We start from the raw sequence: 16,360 nt of genomic DNA, 5'->3' as shown, positions 1-16,360 counted from the left end.
AAGACACAAAGAGAATTAGAAGAGGAAATGGAACGAAAGAGGAGGCAGAGGGCACACAACATTGATTGCATTGAGAGAGAGCTAATGGAACCTAGTCCAGTAGTATTATGGGAGGACATAAAGGAGTTCCTCCCTTCCCAAGAACCGATGTCAGGACCCTCTTGAGTAAATCTAGAGGAGAATTTTGAGATAGGAAGCATCAGAGACAGAACCGAGAAGGCTTATCAGGAGATGAGGACAAAAAGTGAATTGAGAAATAAAGGGAAAGACGATCGATCTGAAGATTGAAAGAAGAAGAGCACGAGGCAAGGAGGGTGGCCTGTTTAGCCTCGAGCATATAGCCCTGTCCTTGGACAGGCTAACTCTAAACAGAAACGAGAAGGAGGACTGTCATACTAGTTGGGGACAAGATAAGTCAGACGAAGACAGGAAAACCTTCTATGGGGGGAATCGCCAACATATGTGAGCAGGCTGAGGTCATTACCAGGAATAAGGTGATCAGAAACCATTGTCCCTACTATTTATAGGCTGACAATGGGAGACGATTGCAATTTTGGGATTTCACAATTTCCATTGTTAGAAAAAGGAGGGGCCAGACCACAGTATATCGTGGGGCCCCAGATGGATAAGGATAATCTAAGGTGTAAGCTCCTGAGTTTCACTGTCCCTTGTGTTTCTCAAAGAGAGTCTGCTTATGAGGTAGTTATATCGAATCCAGCGATCAAAATTGTCAAGTATAAAATGGTGAATGTTGCCATGTTTGTACCCGAACCACTGGCAGAGGATGAAAATGTGCATGATTGCTCAAACTATGAAGAGTTTTATGATGAGATCCCGAGAGTAAAGGAGAATGCACTAGCAGCTGGGGAGGTTCTCTTTATTGATGGTTCTTCGAAGATCGATCAAACTGATGGAGAAAGGTATTCAGGCTCAGCTCTGGTAAAACACAGAGCCAATGAGGAATTTGAAGTGGTAGCAAGTGTGAGACTACCATCTAATTTTTTAGCACAGGCCGCAGAATTGGTGGTGCTTATTGTCGCACTCGAGAATCAAGCAGGGCAGGAAGTGACAGTGTACAGTGACTCCGCCTATGTGACATCAACCGTGCATGCAGGGTTAGCACGTTAGAAAAAGAGGGGCTACTTCCGAGCAGACAGCACTCCACTGCTATACACTGCATTATTGGACAGAGTTATTAAAGCACTACCACTCCCAGTAGCCATCGCCATAGTTAAATGTGCAGCACATACTAAGAGAACTGACTTTATTTCACGCAGAAACCAAGCAGCAGACGAAGAGGCCAAAAGAGCAGCATATTCTTCTGATAATTTTAGTTTACATACTCCTGATGTGAAAGAGAAAATGGTTTTAAGAATAGTTGTGAATGAAAGCCTTAATAATTTAACATGAAAGCAGTTAATGGAGGTTCAAGGTGGAGCTCCACTGGAAGAGAAAGACCTGTGGACGCGGAAGGGGTGTTTTTTATCCCCTTCTGAAGCACTGTGGTGACAAGACAGCACTGGCAAACTGGTGATGCCTGCAGCCTTATTAAGGGTAGCATTAGAACAGCTACACTACCCTGAGCATGTCACTAGGGAGAGCCTCACAGCAACCATGGCGGAGGACTGGTTCATACCGAACCTGTTAGAACACGTTGCTTTTTATGTAGTAAATTGCAGTGTATGGCAAACGTTTACTGCTGGGCACACGCTGTGAACAGTCAGAGGAGTTGTTCCTCAACAAAATGGTCCTTTTCAGCATTTACATGAAATGCTGCAGGTCTGTAATGGATATAGGTATATGATAGTGGTAGTGTGCCCGTTTTCGAGATGGATTGAAGCTGGTCCATGCACATATCCTGACACCACTTGCACTGTAAAATTTTTAGTCCGAGAAGTATTTCCTAGATGGGGAGTATATGAGGTGTTGAGATCAGATAATGGCCCCCATTTTGTGAATGAGGTATTTAAGCAGATTAGCTTATTGCTTAGCATTAAACACAAGTTTTCTTGTGCTTATCACCTGCAAGCGAACGGGATATGTGTGAGACTCAACAGTCTGCTCAAAGAGAGAATAGCTAAATTGAAACTGACACTTAAAAAGGGGTGGCTACATTGCCTATCCCTTGCATTATATGCATTGAGAAATCAGCCCGGCTCTGACCACCCCCTCAAACCCCACAAATTAGTTACAGGTAGTCGAATGAGAACACCTCTAACTATTCCATTGAGGACTAGGAGTGATGCCCAGACAACTGCAGAATTGTTAAGAGATGAGCTACGTGATTACTTAACAGGTATGGCCGTTAGTATCTCTGTCATTTCAGATCAAGTGAAGCGGACGGGGTGTCGGTCTCAGAACACAGATGAAGACCATACAGCAACCGGACCTGAAGGACTATGTATTCCTAAATTGTTTACTGGAGATAAGGTTCTAATAAGGAATTCATAAGGAAGTAGCACGAGCCCTGATTTAGCGGCCCTTTCATTGTGGAGGATATTACTCCGTCAGCAGTTAAAGTCCACGGGAGACGAGCTTGGATACACCTAGAAGACATGAAAGTCTATGCTGGAGAGGCCGACGCACCCCCAACCCATTTGGAAGCAAGTCAAGGAGAAGAAGTTCAGCACATGCAGAATCGATCGATGGCGAGGAAGAAGGATGAAAAGACTGTCCTGTAGACATGTGTGAGAGTTTGTGTTGTCGAACCCCTTCTTCCTCCCCTTTCTTCCTCCCCTTTCTCCAAACTCTCCTCACCTGAACTCTCAGAGTGCTCTGTGTCTTGTAGGTTCCGCCGGCTTAGGTAGTCTCCATCCTTTTTTAGATGCACTTGCCTGTCACGGAGCGAAGCCACAGTGACCACTGATAGACAGCCGTCCCGGGACTTCCCTTCCGGGAGCAAGCCGGAAGAAGGGAAAACCCCAAACAGGGGGAAAAAACCCTTTGTGATGTGAAGCCTCCGAAATGTCCGATAGTCCCAAAGCGGAGTAGGCTGGAGTGTAGAATGCACCGGAGCAAACTTGCAGGCTGGAGGATGTGAGGAAGTCCGCAGGCAGAACAAACCGCTAGCCCTAGGAAGTAGGGAAGCAGGCAGCTAAGCAGTGAGTGTTGCAGTAGCTCAGATGGGGACCGAGAAGCACGGGCCAGAGAGAAAAGGCAGCAGGAACAGGAGAACGTAAGAGGAGAAAGGGAGAAAACAGGATAGTAGAACTGCCTGCAGAGTGGACTGCGGCAGAGGGAGAGAAATCAACCCGCCGCCAAAGCAGCGACAGCGGAGGGAGAGAAAACAACCTGCCGCCAGAGCAGCGACAGCGGAGGGAGAGAAATAGGGAGAACAGTTTCACGAAGAGCGTGAAACCAGTAAACTCGGAGACCGGCCGGTGGATCCGGAAGAAAAGTGTGGAAGACCAGTGGTCGCAAAGAACAGAGCGAGGGAACCCGAAAGTGCTGGAGCGTATCCAGCGAGGTTGCAACGCAGTGACTGCCGGGGCGGGGAGGATGATAACTCCCAGCAGTCCTGCGCCTGGCGAATGGGCTGCAACCAGAAACAAAGAAGGGACTAAATCCCTTTCCTACCGTGTTGCAATCTCCAACGCGGAAGAAGCCGCCACTCGCGGCAGCGGTGGCGGATGACAACATGTGAAAGTGCACATTTGGACCGTGGCTCCCCTGAAACACTCTTTGCAGCTGTTATAACAACGAGTGAGAAAATGATTGTTCTTGAGCCACAGGAGTTTGCTGAAACTGGACTTTGGAGTGCTGGAGTAAACAAAAAATGCCTGATTTAGACTTTCTGTTCGATGACTGGAAGAGGGAGCAGTTCCACCGACTCGTTTCTCACTGAATTTCTCTTTGGAGGTGCCCATGGTTCTGTCAGATGTTGACATACACAGACTACTTCTTGCTGTCTTCATATTTATACTCATAGTTTACCCTGCTATTGTTGGGTGTAGCACTGACATGCGTACTTTTGTCCAAGATCCAGAAAATGGCCCGACGATTAGATGGTTATTAGCAGCAATTATGGAGCAGATCAGACTATTACATGAACATCTTTCCGGGGGCACAGATGGTCCTATCTGACGTCAATTCCCACAAACTACTTGTTATGATCTTTTACAATGTGCTTCAAGTACACACTTATCTTGTTTGGTGAAATACTAACACTTATGTGTTTGTGCGAGATCCAATAAATCGTCCAGCAATGTGCCGATTACTTAGGGAGATCATAGAGCAAATTCAAAAACTACCGGAGCATCTAACGAGATCGCCTAATTAAAACAAGTTTTCCTTCCTTAAAAGTAATTACAGGCAATCATGTGGTCTGTAGAGCACAAAGCAGTTCCAGAAAGTGAGCAGAGTCAACGACATGTGGAGAGACATCAATAGTGGAGCCTAATGTATTGGTGCATAATTTATGCTTGTTCAGCATCCATCATTGTTGTTCTGTTTCTATTGAATCACACTGTTTACTTTAATGGTTCCCGAGGGGAAGGAGTTCCATTAATCCTTCCCACTCCAGTTACTTTGGCAGAACTAGACACTGTAAGAAGGCAGAGGCCTTATGTGATTGTTCCTACCCCAGTAGACCATGTGAAGGCACTGATTTCTCTGACAAGTGTCCCTATGATTCCCCCAGTAGGAAGAATGTATACTGATGTGTTTCATGAGTTGCTTATACAAGCTCATCTGGCAGAAAGACCTAAGAGAAGTGCAAGAGAGATGATAATTTAGACAGTACAGCACATTTGGGGAACAAAATGTGGTATCAGCACATGAAAGAGGTGGGAAAAAGACCTTCTGAGGAGGATTGCTATGTATGTGCACTCCTTCCTTATGCTACGGGAGAGTCTAAGATATTCATAGCTATTGAAATAGATGTTCAAACAGGTCCTTGCCTGACTCACCTTGCACTCTGTCATACAAGAGGTCAGTTCCAGGGTTGAACGGCATCCTTGGTATGGGTGACAGCATGTACATCCCCAGGTGAAGATGATTATGTTCAAGATTTGAAGACAAGAGAAAGAGCACACACCATAAATCATGTGATAAGATATGGACAGCCTGGCATGAAGGGAGCTGGAATCAGATGGAAGATAAACAGGAAACTCAACTGTCAAGGGAAGACTGACAAAGAAGTTTGAAGCTGCAAGGAAAGAGGCCATATGCGAATCTGGGGAACAGTACTTTCTCCAGATGGCTGGGAAGAAGGCATAGTCGTATGCAGAACTGTGGCAGTAACTGGTAATTACAAGCCAGTTATTGAACAAGTGGAAAATGGATGCAAACCTCTATGGCCGAGGAATGCAAATCTTCTGTCGTGGGTCGAAGACAAAGGAGATACACTACAGATAGTGCCTTTGGCTAGTGCACAGCTATGTTACAGAAATAATGGCACAAGAAAAGTAGGAGAGAATCAACAGTGCGGATGAATCTTTGATGTACCAGGAATGAAAGATGAGACAGTGGTAATAATGGATCCCTACTGGGCCTGCAGATCCAGAGCTTACATGAAGCTGCCCAGAGATTGGGGAGGACTATGTTCTATAGTGATTGTTCATGTTATAGCAATGGTGATTCCTAAAAGTGACTTGAACATTGGCGAGTTTCCAAAAGCAGATGCTCACCTGAGAAAGACGAACTCTGCTGAGCTCGTGAATCGAATGAAGAGAGAGAAGTATTTATCAGCTAAATCGATAGAAGCTTTTGATGCCATTCCATATGAACATAGATTGTTCAGTCAGACTTCAGCAATATTCACAACACTCTTTATGCCCAGGATCCAGGTGATGACAAATGCCGAATGGTAACAGATAAACATATGGGAGCTTCTGCAGGCGATCAACACCACCATAATGGGATTCAATGCTATCAAGGAGGACTGATGACTCTTCAGAACAGATATGTCTTGGATATGATTACAGCTATGGATGGAGGTGTTTATGCCAAAATCGGCAAATCATGTTGCACATTCATACCTTCTCACGACGATGAGAATGGCACCTTGACAGAGGCCATAATGATGCTAACAAATCTACATGTCAAAATGGAAGACGAAATGGAACACATTGATGATGACAGTTGGTTTGTGTCTATCTTCTCATGGGTTCCACAATGAATGGCGAACATTTTCAAGTTCCTTGGAGCCCTGTTTGTGATGATCATGTTTGGGTTCTATGTGATCCAGATAATAATCACACAATGCAAGAAGACTGCGAAGAAAGTGGTAGGAATGAAGTTCATGATTGATGTCGAATCAGGATTCGAAACTAAAGAGCTGACAGATGAAGAAATCAGAGACTATATGAAGGACAGTATTCATGCACATGAGGGAACGAAGTTCCTCTATCCGAAGAACCACAAGAAGTATGTGGGAAGATGGATCTACTGTAGTTCCAATGGGAATTGTAGTCTTATGACCTTGAGTGTTGATGAGCATGTGAAATCAGCTGGATGCATGAAAGGATTCATACAGATATGAGCCCCAAAGAAGCAATTCTTCAGACGATGATATCTTGATGTGAAGACTGATGAGAGAGTGATCGATGAACCGCCCAGAGGGGGGAGTATAGAGGAAGAGTCAAAAGCTGCTACCAAAGATCTGCCACGATGTTGCCTATATGTTGGGAACCAGAAATTGCGACACGTGCAGTACCGGTAAGGATGCCTATAACACAAAGAATTCTTGAAACAAGGTATCCATTGAGAAAACCCTATATTCAGTCACGAAGAGATGATGGTTTTCTGGACAAAGTCCTGGAAGAAGTGTGAAAATGGATGGAGAAAGAGGACTAGTGATGTCATGTGGGGCAGAACTGATGCACCCAGAAAAGATACGCAAGACATAGACATTCCATAAGATCTGAAGAGGAGGTGTCAAAGATGAGCAACATTTCAGGCTCGAGGTGGAGATGCTCATGCAAAGAAACGCTGAAGAAAATACAAAGTCATTTTACCCTTGTACAGATGCAGTAACACAAGTAGAAAAAGTAATCCTGAGTCTGGCTACGTAGTGAATAGATTGCCGTGATGGGCCAATGTATATACATAGGAATGTATAGAACCTGGATGTTCCACGATGCACTTTAGCAAGACGTGAACCCCGTGAATAGAAAGGGTTTCAGTGTGGCGCAGTTGGAAAACAGCTAATGGCGAAGGAGAATTCAAGAAACGCTTGGCTGGTCCAGCACCAAGTATCAAGGCCACCGTGAGCCTTGTTGTCTGTCAAGTAGCTACATGAACGTGAGAAAGAAACAAACCTCTGTTTGAGGTGGAATGAAAAAACACTGAAGGTGTCAATAATTCATCATTTAGTAATATTATATGCAGCAAAGAGCTTGAAAACGTGGTCTCCAGTCACATGGTCAGATTGAAATAGACTTTCAGTCCAGCTACACCGAAACCAGAAGATAAAACCATGCCACACTCCCTTTTATTCTCAGGCACAGCAAGCATCTGCAAGGCCAAGTTCAAAGCCTTGATTGAATGGCAGACTGCAAGAGTGATGATAGATGTCAGACTAAGTAGGTGGGAAGCTATGGTCAAAACCAGTCCTCAGGCACCTGGGGTACGAGCCTGCGTGCTGCTAGCATGTGGAATATTACAGAAGGGTACAAGCGTGCCAACCAATTATAGAGGGCCATGGAACAGAGAGCCCTATAGTTTGTATAACCAATGGATTGTCGTGTATTTTATGCTGATGAAGATGATTTGCACTAGAGGAGGGCTTAGTTGTCCACCTGACGTTAGAGACCCAATCACTATCACCATTAGTATGGAACTTATACTTAGATGTTCCCTGTACACCTATCACATCCCCAAGTAGGTTTGTGTAGTTTGCCAGGTAGTGTGAAGTCAATGATGACGAATATTGACTATAAAAGTAGTGTTTTTTATGAAAGTCATGGAGACTGTGCTTTGCAACGTTCGTTGTTGTCCGTTGTAACTCCCTGTTTTAGATAATTGCAAATAAAAATGTGCTACGTTTTGTCAACTTACTGAGTCGTTTGATTATTGATGTATGAGTAAGTTCTGCATCCCCATCCATCTTTATTACAAGGCATTGCTATCTCATCTTAAAGGACCTGGGTCTATGGGTTCACAAGTCTCCTTGTTAGTCTTGAATATTACAATTTGCAGCTCATCCTTGGTGCTGCAGAAGACAGGGATGCTGATTGCACAGAAAATGATTGACAGGCTGAGACTCTGTACTCTTGTGCAGATACAGCGCTTCAGGAATGTGTCATAGCAACATAGTTTAGCAACTGAGCCCACGGTAATCACGACATGTTCTGATGAATCTCACTTCACCACACTGTGGCAGCTGAAGAACTCGCACAGAGGGAGAATGCCTCAAGTGGCAGAACACTGATTGAAGCTGAGCAATCCCAGCATGAAATCACCCTGTCCCACCAAGAAGAGACTGAAATGGAGCATGCAGAGAAGATGTTTGCTTTGTGCCTGGGATCAATAATCCTTTAAAATCCTTTAAAATTAGTGTTAGTCTATCAAAATACATGCTAGCATTTATTTTGTCATTTGTAGAGTGCTCAAACCCCAAAGGCATCTAGGTGCTGGTTACAGAAAGAGCTGTTATGTTTAACTTGGAGCAGAATTGATGTTAGTACAGGTACAGTAGCAGTTGCATGAGCTCAAAGGCATCTGGGAGCTGGTTACAGAGGCGCAGTTGAGTCTAACTAAGAGCACTAACAATGTTAGTACAGGTACATTTGCAATTGCTTGAAATCCATTGCATACATCCGTTGCATTGACTAAACTGAAAAAATGCTAGGCGGAGGTCATCTTGAGAGAAGAGCAAAGTTTTGAGGCCTTTACGGAAGGACTAGAAGGAGGTTTTGGCTCTTAAGTGAGATTGTAGGGTGTTCCAATATTTAGCCACCACCACTGGGAAGCTGTGGCCGACGGGTTATTGGAGTTTAAATCTGGGTATGGATAAATGGTGGGAGTGGGAGGCTATGGTTGGTCTGTTAGATTGAGATTTGATGATTTTATTAGACAAGTGTTTCGGGGCAGTGTGTGACAGATATTTGTGTGTTATGGTGAGGGTTTTGAAGTGAATTCGGTCCCAGATAGGGAGCCAATGGACATTTCTTCTAGCAGAGGAAAGATGATCTCTTTTTGGGATGTTCAATGCTGTTCTGAGTGCATTGTCTTGAATGACTAGAGACAATGAGGGCCCTGGCTAGGCTGACGCAGATGTTAGCGGAGTGGAAGGGTCTGCTGGCATTGATAAGACGAGTTGTGTAGGCCGAGGATGATGCTATGGCATTGACCTGTCTAGTTGGCGTGAGGGCAGAGTCCAGGTAGACTCCCAGGGTCTTACCTTCTTTAGAAACTGGATTGGAGTTGCCGTCAAAAGTGAAAGATGTGTAGGCACTGTCAAGTTTGTTTAGGAGCTTTTGGGATCCGATGAGCAGCAGCTCGGTTTTCTCATCGCTCACACACAGGGTGTGCATGGCCATCTATGCCTGGATGTTCATTTATATAGTATTCAATGAGTTGGAGTCTGTATCATAATTGCCTGATATGGGCGGTTCTATGTCATTTCATCGACACCCGTTTTTACGACAGGTATTTTTACGAAGAGTTTCTGCTTAAAAAACTCATCAAGATATTTTTAACATTATTTTTGGGTGCCCCCCACCCAATGTCCCCATCCTGTACCTATTGTTTTATATTCCCGACCCCCAAAACCCTTTATGCCCTTTCCCACCCTCCAAAAAATGTCAGAGTTTTTTATGCAAAAACTCTTCGTAAAAACACCTGTCGTAAAAACGGGTGTTGATGAAAGGATGTTGTACCCATATGGGCAAGAGGATCTGGGTATCATCTGTGTAATTAGTGTAAGAGATACCCCTTGAGTCCAGGAGGTCAAATAGTGGCTTTGTGAAAATATTGTAAAGCGTTGGTGAGACAAAGGAACCTTGGGGACTCTGCATGACACCTGGTCTGGTGGGGCCGAGGCCATAGGTGAGAAGACCCTCATGGTTCTATTGGACAGGAAGGATTCAGTCCAGGTATGGCTTTCGGGGAGAAGTGGGCAGCCGAGGCAAGGTGATGGAAAAGGATTTTGTGGTCCACCAGGTCGAAGGCTGCCGAAAGATCGAGCAGCAGAAGAAGGGCTAATTTGCCATTGTCTTTTGATTCATCCATCTTTATTTTAAGGCAGAGGAGAGCAGACTCTGTTCCATGGCCAGGACGGAAGCTCAGTTGGCGCAGTCCTAGAAGCTTGTAAGGTTTGAGGTGGTTTTGGATCTATAAGTATGCTGCTCTGTCCAAGATTTTGAGGATAAAGGGTACGGTTGGGATGGGGCGATAGTAGGTATGCACATGTCGAGTGTTATCCTCTTAAGGAGCGGGAGGACCCAAGCATCTTTAAGGTTGGTTGGTACCATACCAGTAGTAAATAATGTGTTGATCAGTGAGGTGATGATGGGGGCTAATTCGTTCTCAGTCTTTGATGACAACGGCAGGACAGATTTCACCTTGACGTCTGGAAGGTTTTAGACCTTTGATGATTATAGCGACTTCTTCGTTGGAGACTTGGGGGAATTCAAATGGTGGGGTGATATGGTCGTGGGGCACTGGGGTTAGTTCTGATGGTATTCCAATGGTGATGATTTGTGGGGGTTTTGCTAGGATTTTGTTTTGGAGTAAGGAAAATTTGTCTAGTAGTGTGTTTTGGATATTGGCACACCAATTGACGTCTTTTATGCAGGTGGCAGGAGGGGTAACTGTTGACTCAAGTTCACAGAGTTTAGCTAATAACTCTCTTGTTCCAGATTGTGGTTTCGAAATCCTCTCGTTATAGGTGGCCTTTTTTGCTAGGAGTATGGCCTGTTTGTATGTTATTGCTGAGTTGGTGTAGTGGGCTTTGTTGTAGTCTGAGGGATCTTTTCTCCAAATTGTCTCAGCAGCTCACTTGGTTAAGCTTTGAGGTGAACCACGTGTTCACGTGAGCTGGTGGTTTAGGTTTACGTAGGGCCAGTGGCGTCACTTTGTCAATAGCCTGGAGGAGCGAATGATTGTATAAGTTGACCATGGTAGAGGCGTCAGTAAGGTGAGGATGGAAGGAGGTGAGGGGGATGAGTAGTGGGAGGATGTTAGCAAGAGTGATGTTGCATGCTTTTCTTGTGAGGATGGCGGGAAGCGCCTGGGCAACTTGCACAGGTGAGTTGCTCACCGGGATGGAGAAGGAAATCACCTTGTTGAAGGCTTGGCCTCTAATGAGAGGAGTTTTTAGCTGTCTTCCTCAAAGTACAGTATTGGTCCAGAGGGTCTGTAGATGAGGTGAAGATTCAGTGTGGCTGTGTGGGAGAGGGTAGGTTTGATCGATAAGACTTCACCAGATAGGAACACTGGGCTAGTTGTTTCTCTAATGGCAAGCACTTTTTTAGCGATGAAGGCAACCCCTGCCCCCTTTGGCTAAAGGTCTATTTTTCCTGTAATTAATGTAGCTGTCAGGGATATATAAGGAGAGCAATGGACCAGCTGCAGTGTGTAGCCAGGTTTCTGTAATGGCTAGGATGATTAGGTGGTTAGATGTGATAAGGTCTGAAATGTCTAGTGCATGTGCCGGTAGAGATCTAGCATGAATTAGCGCTCCTATGAAGGCTACCATTGTTTTGGAGACAAGTCTAAGTGAGACAGATACTGTGCAGGTGGTAAGGGAGGCATCTGTGATGATGTTGGCAGTAGTGTCACTCGCAGAGCTAACTGAGGAGGTATGCCAGGCAAGGGTGAAATAGTTAGCAGTAGTATCAATTGCAGGGCTAACAGAGGTAGTATCCATGGCAGGGATAACATAGTTAGCAGTAGTATTAATTGCAGGGATAACAGAGGTAGTATGCACGGTATGGGTAACATAGTTAGCAGTAGTATCAATTGCAGGGCTAACAGAGGTAGTATGCACAACAGGGATAACATAGTTAGCAATAGTATCAATTGCAGGGCTAACAGAGATTGTATGCACGGCAGGGGTAACATAGCAGTAGTATCAATTGCAAGGCTAAAGAGATAGTATGCACGGCAGGGGTAACATATTTAGCAGTGGTATCAATTGCGACATGTGCGGTGTTGCTGAGGTGGATCTTTGGGACCCCAACGTCCAAGCTTGAGCATGTAGTTATCACATGATGATAGAGGAGCTTTCAGCGGAAGTTAAGCCCTGAGTGTCAAACCTTTGAAATGCAAGTTTTGCAATGTCGGTTGTAGACCCAAAAACTGTAGAAGTGGAACCAGCAGTTGAGCACTCTGTGTGATTGACTGTCGCGTTGGTGGTCGGATGTTGGTAGGCTGTGATAGGTGAGGGCCAGAGCTGAGGACGGTGGTGAAATGGCTGCTTAATGCAAGGAGCAGCAGACCGGGAGCCGAGCCAGGGATTTCTCATGTGTGTAGGTAAAGGAGTAGTGGGCTCCAAGTTGTGCCTAATAATGCCGGTGGGCAGGCGTTTGTTGTGTGCTCTCAGGCTGCATGGAAAATGTATTCTGCCTTTGTGCGTAGGCGTGTGGGGGCTAGGGATGGGGAGCAGGTGGATGCTTACCAAGAGCGCTGTGGGTAGGAAGGTGAAGGGTGGGAGGCTCATGTGGTCAGGCAGCTTCTGCATCATACTGATGCACACCAGGTGGGGCAGTGAATGAGGAGGTAGAGGACTGGATGGGGGTATATGTCCGGCGTCTGGGTGGTGTAGCTAGGTGCTGCTGGAGAGGTGCTGCGGTGGGTGAATGGGGTATTGGGCATAGGCATGGTCATGGGCGGCATCGTTCATAATCTGGCACAAATTGGCGAGGCCAGAATATAGGAAAGCTTGCGATGAGGGACAGACCTGTGGTGAGGAGGGGCCAGAGGGGACAAAGACCTTTTGAGATCTTGGGTGCTTACCTTCGTTACAGATGGCGAGCTCCTGATATAGGCAGAGGTGGGTAGAGCCGGTAGTCGATTCAGCACAGCTGCCGATCCTGGTACGGCTATTGTTGGAGCACCGTTTGCGGCTTGCAGCAGTGTGAAGCTGTGCGGTTTCTCCAGCCGAAGCACTGACATGGGAAGCAGTGCGGTCCCAGTGGAGACAGGCAGAGACGTTCAGGCTCAACTCACTTGGCCTTAGGTGGTGGCCTTGTGGGGTGGCTGGTGGTCCATAAGATGCACGTATCAGCCAATCGGCTGAATGCTGGCACATCTAGTGCTGCTAGGGGTTCTGCTGAGCAAGTGCCACTGCAGCAGCCATCTTACTGTGAGTTGCTTCTTTTTCCGATCGTGGGACAGCAGTCCCTGTTGTGGGTCTCTGTGATTGCTGGAGAGGCTCAAGGAGCGGCCTCATGTACAAAGATGTTGCAGGAGGCCCGTCCAGACCAGCAGAGATGTTCAGGCTCAACTCCCTTGGCCTTAGGTGGTAGCCTTGTGGGGAGGCTGGCTTGCCTGCGGGATAGGTGCTGGTGGTCCATAGGATGCACATATCAGCCAATTGGCTGAATGCTGGCGCATCTGGTGCTGCTCAGGGTTCTGCCGAGTAAGTGCTGCTGCAGCGGCCATCTTACTGTGAGTTGCTTCTTGTTACGATCGTGGGACAGAGGTCCCTCTTGTGGGCATCTATGGGTGCTGGAGAGGCTCAAGGAGTGGCCCCATGTACAAAGGCATTGCAGGAGGCCCAGCCAGTTGTTCTCAAAACAACAACATTTACAGTTTACATCCACGTGGAGAAATTAGCATGATGACCAGATCAACAGCAATTGTCTTTGGCATCAGTTGCATGCTGTTTTTCTGAAAATGTAGGACACAAAGCCTAAACAACTGAAATGTTTCCCATCAGAAGTTCTTGATCCTGTCACAGAAGAATATTTATTCCAGTATTTGTCTGCACAGATTTGGCCTGCAGGGAAAGGCCCAGTGGAAGAGCTCTGCAGGCCATGTACCTGTTCATTAAGTTTATTCTGAGGAAAGGCAGTTAAAGAACACTCAGCTAATTAGTATGCTATGTGACAGAGGAGTCACAAACCTATTCAGCGACTCCTGACATATCTCTCCGTCTTGAATTGGGGAGGCTTGCTCACCTAAAACTCAAACCGATTAAGGAATATAGGAATATTTTCAAACACACAACATGGACACTACCGTATTAAGGAGTCTAACAACCCCTGCTCCAATTATAATTCTTGAGTGAAAAGACTCCCCTATGTACCAACCCAGTCTGCCTAGGGCCACTCCTTAACCTAGGAAATCTGACAACCCCCTCTCTCATCCCCTCCCATAAGGCCTTGTCCCAGGGCCAAGCTTGGGGTAAATTATGGGATGAAATGTGGCAACTAAACAAGCAAACCCTCGTAATCTATCCTCTAACGCATATTTCTTCCAGCCTGCCAGATACTGGAGCCACCATTTCAGAACGCCAGAATGCAAAATGGCTTGCATTTCATATTAGCCACCATTATCTTTTGAAACCACTACTGGAGTGCCCTCCTCAAATTCGACTTCTTCTCTACGGTGTTTTAATAACTGCACATGGAAAGATGTATGAACCTTTGAGCTTGAAGACAGTTGTAACTTAAAGGTTACTGGGGTCACCACCATCTCCATTTCAAATTACCCAAATAGCAAGGACTGAACTTATTTGTTGCTTTCAATTCATTGTGTCTAGTCAATAACTATATTAGCTCCCGATCTGATAATTTGAGGCAAGTCAGCAAGCCTGACCTGCACAAATTGTATAGGTGATTTTACTTTACTGAAGGGCTACAACTGCCCTCTGCAGATTTTATCACATAATCTGAAGTCTTCTTTCCATATCTTGGATCAAAGATTCTATTTTCATTGGTTCTCTGGGAAATGTGGATTGTACCCAAGTTGCAATAAAATGGTGCTATAGATGTCAAGTCTTTTGCTCAGTTATTACAGCTAAAGTTGGCTACCCTCCTGTCCCCTGCACACTTTCAGGTGTTTGGACTAAGTCCACTACTGTAATTTAATATTAATACAAAGAACATATACACCAGGAAATCCAGTTGTATGTTTTTATAGTAAGATTTATGTCTTGGGTATCAAATACATATTATTTCAAAAGAAGAAACATTTACAAATTCAAGAAGCAAAACAGTGCAAGAGTAGGTCACAACAAATTTAAGGAGACAGTGGAATCCAATTCATGTGGCGACGCGTTTCGAGGATACTTTCCTCTTCTTCATATGGCCAAAATTGAATTCTTAATACAAAAGGGAAAAAGAAGGAAAAACATTTGTTCAGGTTTTTTTACCTTAAGACAGTTCATGTTACTCATGCTATACATTTCAATGTCATCTGTTTGGCAGAACAAACGTTATTGTTAGAGTAGATGTAATCAACCCTGTACCCCTAGGGCACATTCATTCCTGTTTCAATTCAGGGTGAGGGGAGGTGGAAGGTTCAGAACGACGATTCTAGACCAGTGCGAGAAAGGTAGTCACTCAAGGAGTTTAAGAAGAATAAAGTTTGGTAGAAGACCATATGAGACACAATATAGAGAGGTAAATCTTGAGTAAAAATGAATTACTGGTGAGAAATGTATTCAGGAACACCGGGTACAGATTTTGATCATAGGTAGTGAATCAGACAATATGTAGACCCTTCAAGAGTAAGTTAAGCCACTGTAGTCAAAGAGAATATAGACGAAAAATAAGAGAACATGTAAGTCTAAAGAAAACTATATTTTAGGAGAAAATTCAACAATAGGCACTTGTTAAAATATTGTACCTGTGAAGTGTGCAGGAAAAAGGTAACAAATGCGGAAAACACCAAATATTCAAACGACGTGAAAGTCAAATAGACTCAGGGTCATTCACGTGTAACACTATGTAACTTCTGTTCAACGATTGACATAGGTCGGTAGAATACTCTAGAAAATATAATGACAGACATCGGAAAAATAATTAAAAGGCATGTGCTTATTCAGTACTGTCCGAAACTAGGATAAACGCTGGTAAGTGAAATACCTTTAAGTTGTAGCTTTGAAGTTACAATGCGCAGACTGCCAGGCACACCGGGCTGGTGATGCGGTTTCTTGGCCTTGCGGCTCGAAAAAATGTCGATCTGAATGAGAAGATGCTCGGGCTAAATGGCTCGATGCACTTGTAAGCTCCAAGTCCAAGTATACGAGTGGAAATCTGTGAAAAGAGAGACGGGGCGTTAGCCCGGCTTAAAGGTATTTCACTTACCAGCGTTTATCCTAGTCAAAATCTGTACCCGGTGTTCCTGAATACATTTCTCACCAGTAATTCATTTTTACTCAAGATTTACCTCTCTATATTGTGTCTCATATGGTCTTCTACCAAACTTTATTTGTCTTAAACTCCTTGAGTGACTACCTTTCTAGCAC

The sequence above is a fragment of the Ambystoma mexicanum genome, chromosome 10, assembly GCF_040938575.1.
Source record: "Ambystoma mexicanum isolate Mex_15411 chromosome 10, UKY_AmexF1_1, whole genome shotgun sequence".
NCBI classification, from domain to species: Eukaryota; Metazoa; Chordata; class Amphibia; order Caudata; family Ambystomatidae; genus Ambystoma; species Ambystoma mexicanum.
This window is presented reverse-complemented; position numbering follows the sequence as displayed.